The sequence below is a fragment of the Melospiza melodia genome, chromosome 5 (genome assembly GCF_035770615.1).
Source record: "Melospiza melodia melodia isolate bMelMel2 chromosome 5, bMelMel2.pri, whole genome shotgun sequence".
NCBI lineage: Eukaryota > Metazoa > Chordata > Aves > Passeriformes > Passerellidae > Melospiza > Melospiza melodia.
Window position 1 is genome coordinate 30,918,901 of NC_086198.1, and position 8,523 is coordinate 30,927,423.

An 8,523-nucleotide genomic window follows, 5' to 3' on the forward strand; every position below is an offset into this window, starting at 1 on the left:
TTAAAAGCCATAACTTGAGTCAATCTCTCTACTGAGGGCCTACACCATGACACTTCAACTCTGAGAACAACAAAAGGCCCAACTTTCACATTAAGAAATGCACTCACTCTTCAGCTGTTTTGTCTGTCATTCTGCCATGTGATACATTCTGTACTCTGTGCACTCATGCAAATACAAACCAAGGCCTCGCCTCGTTCCTGGCTCTCACTTGAAGACCCAAGGACCTCCTTAAAATCCCATTAGAAGTAAACAAGCCTTGGCAAGCATACAAACACAGAACCAAATCCTAAGACCATCAACGGCACTCAATGCTATCAAGGTGATGAATTCCTGTCTCTTGGTTCCAATACTCCTTTGGTTGTCTTCAGGCAACTGTTCCGTTTGATTTTTTGTTTTAGGGGGTTTTGTTTGGGCTTTTTGGGGGTGTTTTTTTGTTTGTTTGTTTCTTGGGGCTCTTCCCCTAAACCTAAGTATAATTTCTGAGCTTGCTTCCACGCTCCCTGCTCTGCATCCCTTGGCTGCAGGAATCACATGAACTGGTACTGCCACTGATGCCTCCCTATCATAAAAACAAGCTTCCCCTAGAACAGCTCTCTACCACAGGCTGATACTCCCCACTGGTCTAATAAACCTCAGACAAAAGCTCAGGCTCATTATGCCAAGTGCACTTACATCTGATTAACCTTCTCAGGGAACTTCACCTAAGGCACTCTGAACAGTCTGTCTTTCTCCCTTTTGGGATTGCCCATCATCCAAGCACTTTAAAAGTCTTCAGAAAGTTTTATTACCAATGCAAGTTGATATTTTGGCATATTTTATCCCTTCTCTATCCTCTAAATAACATATCTTCTGTACACCCTAAGCATTTGCTTAGCCCTGCAATTTCTCCTATTTCCCGTATCTCAAATTAAACAAAAAAAAAAAAAAAAAAAAAAAAAGAAGGATATGCTTACAGTGCCAAACAACCAAATAGAGACTTTAGGAAGTTCCTGCTGTACAAACCCCCTCTTCCTGTTACAGCCCATCGGTGAGCTCAGATTTTGGTTCTCAACAAGAACCAGGGATAAAAAGCAACACTATTTATCACCATGGCATTCAAACACATTCCACTTGCTGAAGCAACACCCCATCACCTATTCACACAAATCAAACCATCCTGCTTTGGACAACAGTGAGATTTTCACCATGTCTTCAGATGAAAAGAATAAATCATCTGGTAATGTAAGAACATAAAACGTGGTTCACTTGCACCCACATTCCACCTGGCAGAATGATACTGAGAAAAGCAGCACTAGGTAGAGCTACTCTCTCATACCCAATGCATGGTGATTGCCCTGACAAAAGCTGCAGTAAAATAGAAAGCCAGATGTACATTTTTCTCAAGAGCTACAGATCGACACTCTCACTGAAGTCATCACATTCCAAAATTGAAAGACCCCAAAAAAAACCCAAAACACCTAAGAACGTGTAGGAGTATCCTCTCCTTCTAGCCATGTGTCTATCTTTGCACTACCAAATTGTCAGCTCTGAAGGCTTGGGGTTTTTTTCCCATTTACTTATTTGATATAGCTGGTTTAAGATAAGGATCAATGTTGCTAACTCCCCCTTAATTTTGAAATTCTTCACTACAAATCCTCAAATGCAAACTCAAAATCAAAAGTGTCACAGCCATTAGTAAGAAAATGTATGATTTGATAGAGGGACCAACTCTATAGTTAAATCGGTCTGACTTTTCTAAGGTAGATGTCTTAGAATTGGAAAAAGAAGTTTAAGTTACCCATGGAACTGATGAATATTCACCCAGCCTGAAAAACCAGGAATTTATCTCTTACATGCTTACAGTGCAACCAAAAGAAAATCTGTAGAGCAAGAGAGAAAGGGATGAAATAAGCCACCTGGAAAATCCACTTCTTCTATGTGTTTTCAAATTTATTATTGTCTGTACATTAGATTAGCCAACCTGATCAAAGCTTTTTCCACATCATATTGTAATAAAAATGGAAATAACAATATTTGTGATGGTGTAAGAACTAAAGATCCTATTAATGCATTTCTGAATGTTATAATTCAGATGCATCTGTCTCATCTTTCACTGACATTTCTTAAAATTTGCCCAGAAATGAGAAGCCACTTGCCTTCATACCACTCAACATCCCTTATTGTTTATGGCTTCCACACAATTCCCTTTTTCCTAGCACAATACTGTTCTAGTGCATTTGAAATTTCAGAAGGTATCTTTTTACACGTGCAAGTTCTGCAAATCTGTTCCTATTCTGTGATATGTGAGAAGCATTACAAGTCACATGCTTAAGACAGGCAGAAATCCATCACAGGGTAGTGACGAAACACCAAAACCAGCAAAGCAGTCAAACCCCTCTTCCCTCATAGGAGAAAGATCCCAAAAGATAGCATGTAGTTCTCATTGGAATAAAGTAATTCCAAAACATCAAACTTCCCCCACCCCCCCCAATCTCAATACAGTTTTACTTCCACTATCACAGCTTTGCTCAACAGGTAGGGAGAGAAAAAAAGAAAAAAATACACCATAAGAAAAAGCCAAAAATATTCCCTGCTGTCATTCAAAATTTCAAAAACATCAGCACAATGGTGAAAAATCATGTCAATTGCACATTTGCACACAGAACAAACATCAGAAAATTTTGCCCCAGAGCTTTCATGGGAAAAAACTAAAGATGTAGGTCATATTCACTCACAAAAGACTTGAAGGAAATAAAAAAATATCTCCTGCATACTCAGAGCAAAGCAAATAGAAAAGGAACAAGACCTATTCTTCCTTCTTTGGACTGGACAAAGCAGCCCTTCTCACTTGTTCTGAAAGCCTTGATACCAGCCAAGAGCTCCTAGCTCTTGGAATAAGAAAGTTCCCCCAACAGTGACACTAGCACCTGAGACCATGCCATGCCGTCCCCAGCAAGATGTTGCCATTCAGTCCTCAGAGCAGTCACCAATCCCCTGTTTGTACCAGGGAGCTGCTGTACACACTTACCTGTAATACCCAGAAGAACAGGGGATGTGCCTAAAAAGCCAAAGCCTGCACTACTGCCCCATCAAACATGGGTCGCTTGCCAAACAGACGCACTCAAGGCTGGATCACCACTAAGGCACACTCAGGCCTGCAAAGCTTGCAGTGCTCTCACCTCCCCAGCAGTGACTTCAGTTAAAATGTTACATCCTGCCAGCAGGATTTTGTACCAACGAAAGGACATGGCAACACTTTCTGTGCTGTCTGTGGGACAGCAGCTTAAAACAAATGCACACAGGAGCCTTATCATGTCCTCCCCAGCCTGGACAAGGTATGAACAGCCCAGCAGCACGATGAAAGTCTCCAACAGAAGATAAACAGTTTCACTCTTGCATTATGAAACTGTAAATGAAATGACAAAGTTAAAGAGAGCTGTTCTAGGAGATATGACAATCTTACATCAATGCACCTCAGTCCTTCAACATATGAAGGCCTAAAGACTCAAGCTGTTGGTCACTTAGGACAGATAAGTAACAAAAAAGTACTTTTTAAAGCAACCAGCATTCCAAACACATCAAAGAAACTGACATTTGTATGTATTTGTCATAACTTGGACATTTCCAATAGTGTACTATTGCAATCAGCAACACCAGCAGGATGGAAAAAAAAAAAAAAATCAAGAAGGAAACCAGTGAAGTTAAAAGCTTCTATATCAAAGCCACAAGGAAATAATTTGTTTTCCACCTACACACATATCCAGAAATTGTACTGTGGACCAACAGAAAATTCTATTTCCCATTACAAAATGCAAGTTACATCCTAGTAACATATCATAAGAATAGACTTCCATGGTATTAATTATCAGAGAAGTAATCAAGCAATAGGGGGTAAATTGTGACTTAGATGCATGGTTTCTCACAGCATACTTTATCTGAACTCTTCAAAATCTGTTTATTTTGGACAAATGACACAAGACTTCCTCATGGCAGGAAGTCCTGCAAGTCAAAGGCCACTGCTGAAACAGTATTTCCACTATTTTGCAATAGGGACTGAAAAATCACTTACAGACATGAACGAAACTGCTAATTAACATGAACAGATTTGTCCTCTGTCAATTTAACCACCCAAGAGGGAATCACTTTTTTCTCTTTACATTTTTCAGCTTAGCACATCTTCAGAACCCCAAGTGAAGGCCCAAAATCCAGCCACAGAACAATTCATATCAACATTTGGGAAGTGAAACACCATGTTACAACACCAAAGTTTCCAAACAATCTCATGACAGTCCTGAGCATTTCAAAGGGTAAGCAGAACATCTGTCCACGCTCACCCCCATTCCCTGCACATAAAGCACCACTGAAAGTTTCCTGAATGCTAAAAAGCCCACAGAACACTTGTGGAAAACTGTGAATTAGTTAATGCAAGGTTGCTGGATGTGAAACACACTGCTGAATTCCTCTAACAGCAACACACATCAATACATCCTGAAGACCTGCTCACCTTGCACACTCATGCCAGTTTAGCTCCACTAAGCCAGAATTAAGTACCAAGGTTTGAGTAGCCACACAGGCAGCTGTCAGAGCACCTTTTCAGACCACTCCTATACCATGATAATGTAGCCTTGTTATATCAAGGTTGAAATTATCAATTACCATAATTATTTTTTTATTTAGCATCTTTCTGCTACCACTTTGAACAAAAAGACAAGCGTTCTTTTCCCATAGTCCTGTTCTCTTCCCTAGTACTGTGTGGCAGCAGAACTACCAAGTAGCTGATCTCAATGTATTGAACTGGAAACAAACAACTGACTGGACATACCAACCCTTACTTATACCTTGATACAGAAATGTTGTATTACATCTTCAAATGGGTGCTGAAGATACTAAGTCACAGCAGCATCATGATTAACTAGATAATCAGCTGGCTAAGAGATGCAATATGACCATAAAAACCAAAACATACTACATTTGTATTCCAAGTCTAGAAGCCTAAAATTGCCCAACTAGAAAAGCAAATGTGCCCAGTTCATAGCAAACACATACCAAAACAAAGCAAAACAAAGTGAAGAATACCATCCTCCAATCTGATATTTGAGGGATTCTTCTACCCAAAACACCTTGTTATCAACAGTGTTGAGTATTCCAGAGATGGCTCCAAATGAGCTCAACAGACCCACACCACACAGTGAGGAGACACCCACTCACAGTCCAAATGTGCAACTGAATTTGGACTGCCAGCACATCTTGACCAGGGCCACGGAACAAAGGCACAATGCCACATGGACACACTTCCAGGACACGATGCCTGCCTGCCTACAACCTAAAAGCAAAGAAAGACACTTAGCTGGCTTACTGCCACTGACCAGTTCCCACAGCAGGTAAGTTCATATCTTCAAATGCTGTATGTCTACCAAGATGGCGAAGGATGAATGAGATATTGCAGAAATGTCAGTTCACACAGACTATACAATTTGTTCACATAGCCTACTTCAAGATACTGCTAGCTTGTCACCAAATTGTGCCAAGGATGCAATCAAGCTGGCTCTCTGCAGAGCCAGAATCCATAGGATTCTGTGAGCTCAGGAATATCCTACAGCTGTACAGCCATAACTGGGCACAGAAGCATGCACAGGCATCAGGGAGCAACTCTGCTTAGGTGAAGAAAAATAACTTCTGTTAGCTACAACATGCAAAAATTACTTCTCTTAACAGGAAACCCACCACTTGTTTTTCGTAGTAAAATTTCATGGTCCAATACATGGACACGCATGGACCTCATCACAAACCAACGTTACCAAGAAACCAAAATTCAGTCATTAAAATAAGGCCAGGACTCACAGGTCTACACTGAAATCTTGCAAATTACTCTAGTTAGCAAAAAAAAATTCAGTTAAATCATTCATGAAACTCTAGGTCAAAATAAATACATCTAGTCCTTTGCACTTCTTCCATAAGTGTTTTGCTATGCAGGCACAGTTAGAAATTATAATCTTAACATTTCAAGGTGAACATCACACAGGGTTTCAGCACCCAGCTGAAACTGACTAGTCTCTATGCAAACCTCTCCATTGCGTGGACCACCTCTCAGAACTGCAGGGCGAAAACCACGCTCAAGACAAGGAGCAGGTGCTTCAGCAGCCCCGCAAATCCCCCAACACCACGTTCTGAACCCTCCAGGGGCCACGACTCCCCTGTCCCCAGGGACGCACCGGGGACAAACCTGTCGGGTTCTGTAACTTCAATGTCCCTGCCGCACCGCGGGGTCGACAGCTCCAGGCTGCCGCCAAAATCAGTACCCGCATGAAAAATCAAAATAAAACGCGGGGGGGGGAAACCGACCCGACCCACCGCCTGTGAGCCGCCCAGGGCCCGTGGCGGCCCCCCCACATTCCCTGCAGGCCTCCCCAGGGCCGAGGCCGCCGGGCCCCTCCCGCACCCCGCCAGGGCTCCCGCGGGAAACCCGCCCGCCCCAGCCACAACAAAGGCGGCCGGGGCGGCCCAGCGCTCGGGGGGCTCCATCGCGACCCCCGGGCTTCCCCCGGGCCCCCCCCGGCCGCGGCCCCTGCATTGGAGCCGGAGGGGGGGTGCCCGCGCAGTGACAATGATCGGCCGCCCCCGGCACCTGCGCCGCCGCCCCCTCCTCCAGCCCGGCCCGGCCGCTCGGCATCCCCAGGGAGCGGGGCCTGCGGCCGGGCCGAGGGGGCGCCGGGTCTCCCCGGGCCCGCCGACGGCGCAACAAAGCGGCGGGGCCCGGGAGGCGGCGGGCAGCGCCAGCGGGCACTCACCGGGGGGCAGCGAGGTCCCGGCGGTGGGGCTGTGCCGGCCCGGGGAGGGGGCGGCGGGCGGTTCGTTCCTCCTCGCTCTCCTCTCTGCGCTGCGCTCTCTCTCCGCGAGCAGGGCTCGGCTCGGGGGGTTACGCGGCACGGCGGCCGCGGCCGGGCGGTGCGGGCCGGGCCGGGAGGTCGGCTCCTCCCGGGCGGGCTCCGGCGGGAGGCGCCGCCGCCGCCGCTGCTGCACCGTCCGGGCGCCGGGGTCGTCCCGGCCCCATCAAGGCCGGGCCGCGCCGAGGGGGCCGCGGAGGGAGCGGGGCCGCTCCCCGCGGCGGCTGGTGGCCATCTTAGTCCTCCTCCTCGGCGCCGCGTGCCCCCTCCCCGCCCGGCTGCCAGCGCTGCCTCCTCCCTCCGCTCCTCCCCCTCCTCCTCCCACTGCTCCCGGCTGGCTGCGGTCGCTCCCGCGGCCCGGCGAGGCCGCCCGAGGAGAGCCGCTTGGTCCTGGCAGGCCGTGGGCCCGCTTCTTAATTCTGGGGTTTATTGCAATTACCTTACCTTTTGGAGCGGTGGGTTTGGCTTCTCCCCGTTCTGTGACAGAATTCCCACTCCTCTAGCGCTGCCCGCCCGTGTCCTCTCCGTCTGCCCCGCCGCCACAGGCCCGAGCAGCTGACACGCGAGGAGAAGCCGTCCCGAGCAGGGACCTGGATGTGTCATGAGAATGGGAGTGCAGGTCAATGCCGGAGCAAATAACCCACCCTTGAGCTGGGCTTGAGGTGCTTTCCCTTTTGCTGTTTGTCAAGTATACATCTAGGGAAAGTCTTCTGGACATCCCTAGTGCCAAGCACTGAGAGGATTGTATGCCTGTGCTGACCAACCACTCTCATCTGTATGATCCAGATGTTCAAACAGAATTAGTTACCCTTTTCCTACTAATCCAGAACTCCTGTTAAATTCCCAAAGCCGAAGGATTCCTTTTGTCCGCAGGACAAAACTTCGTTTTAGCCTTGCGCTGGGCACAGAGTGCAGGGTGTAACTGCACCCCGGAGGCGAACTTCATCCACTTGGATGCTCCTGAGGAGCAGTGCAAAGGTGTGTCCACACGTGTGTGACCAGATATCCTTCTGCCTTTTTCCAATCACTTATAAACTTACCTCCTCTAAGAAATCAGCTGCTAGCAGCCATTCATTCTCTAGCAGTTTTGTTTGGGTTTGTTTTTTATTTTTTTTTTTCTGTTTACAAAATCCCTTCTGAAGCCTTCATTGAAAAAACAAAATAGCAGTTTGGAGAATCTGGCTGCAGGGGTAAAAGCTGCAATAAAAAACGCACAAACCATCCGAGACTTTTATGTTTCATTGGCAAATTATCACAAGCACCAGGAACCAGGACCATTGCCTCTTGCCTGTGCTACAGGGGTTTATTAAGGGAAGCTGTGTACTCTGTTGTGCTCGAGGATAAATGGAGTAAACACCATTTATCCATTCTTCTTTCTCTGGCCGTTAGCATCAAACATGTAAATGCACTTAATGTTTTTTCTGGCTAATGTTCTGCTGTTCAGCTGGCAGTGGAAATTATCCAGTCCCATTCGGGTGGGAAAAACTGCTTAAAACGTACAGATATCTTGACTGAGGCTAGCTCTACTTCAGCTCCCAAGAAGCACTCACTGAAGACAAAAATATAAATCCCGACAAAGAAAGCCTACTTCTCCCAACTGAAAAATAAAATAAACAAGGAAAAGTGTGTAACATCCTTGCCTACACAATACGGTGCCATC

General features: G+C 46.4%; 1 protein-coding gene across 2 annotated transcripts in view; it reads right to left on the reverse strand.

The window, feature by feature from the left end:
- Positions 1 to 6,877, reverse strand: part of WDFY3 (WD repeat and FYVE domain containing 3) — a 152,876-nt gene extending 145,999 nt beyond the window's left edge. The window contains exon 1 of one of the 2 annotated variants that reach the window (XM_063156772.1): positions 6,768 to 6,877. The gene's annotated coding sequence lies outside the window, so the exon portion shown is untranslated. The remainder of the gene's footprint in view (positions 1 to 6,767) is intronic. The other variant, XM_063156773.1, reaches the window with a different exon arrangement.
- Between the last annotated feature and the right edge of the window lie 1,646 nt (positions 6,878 to 8,523).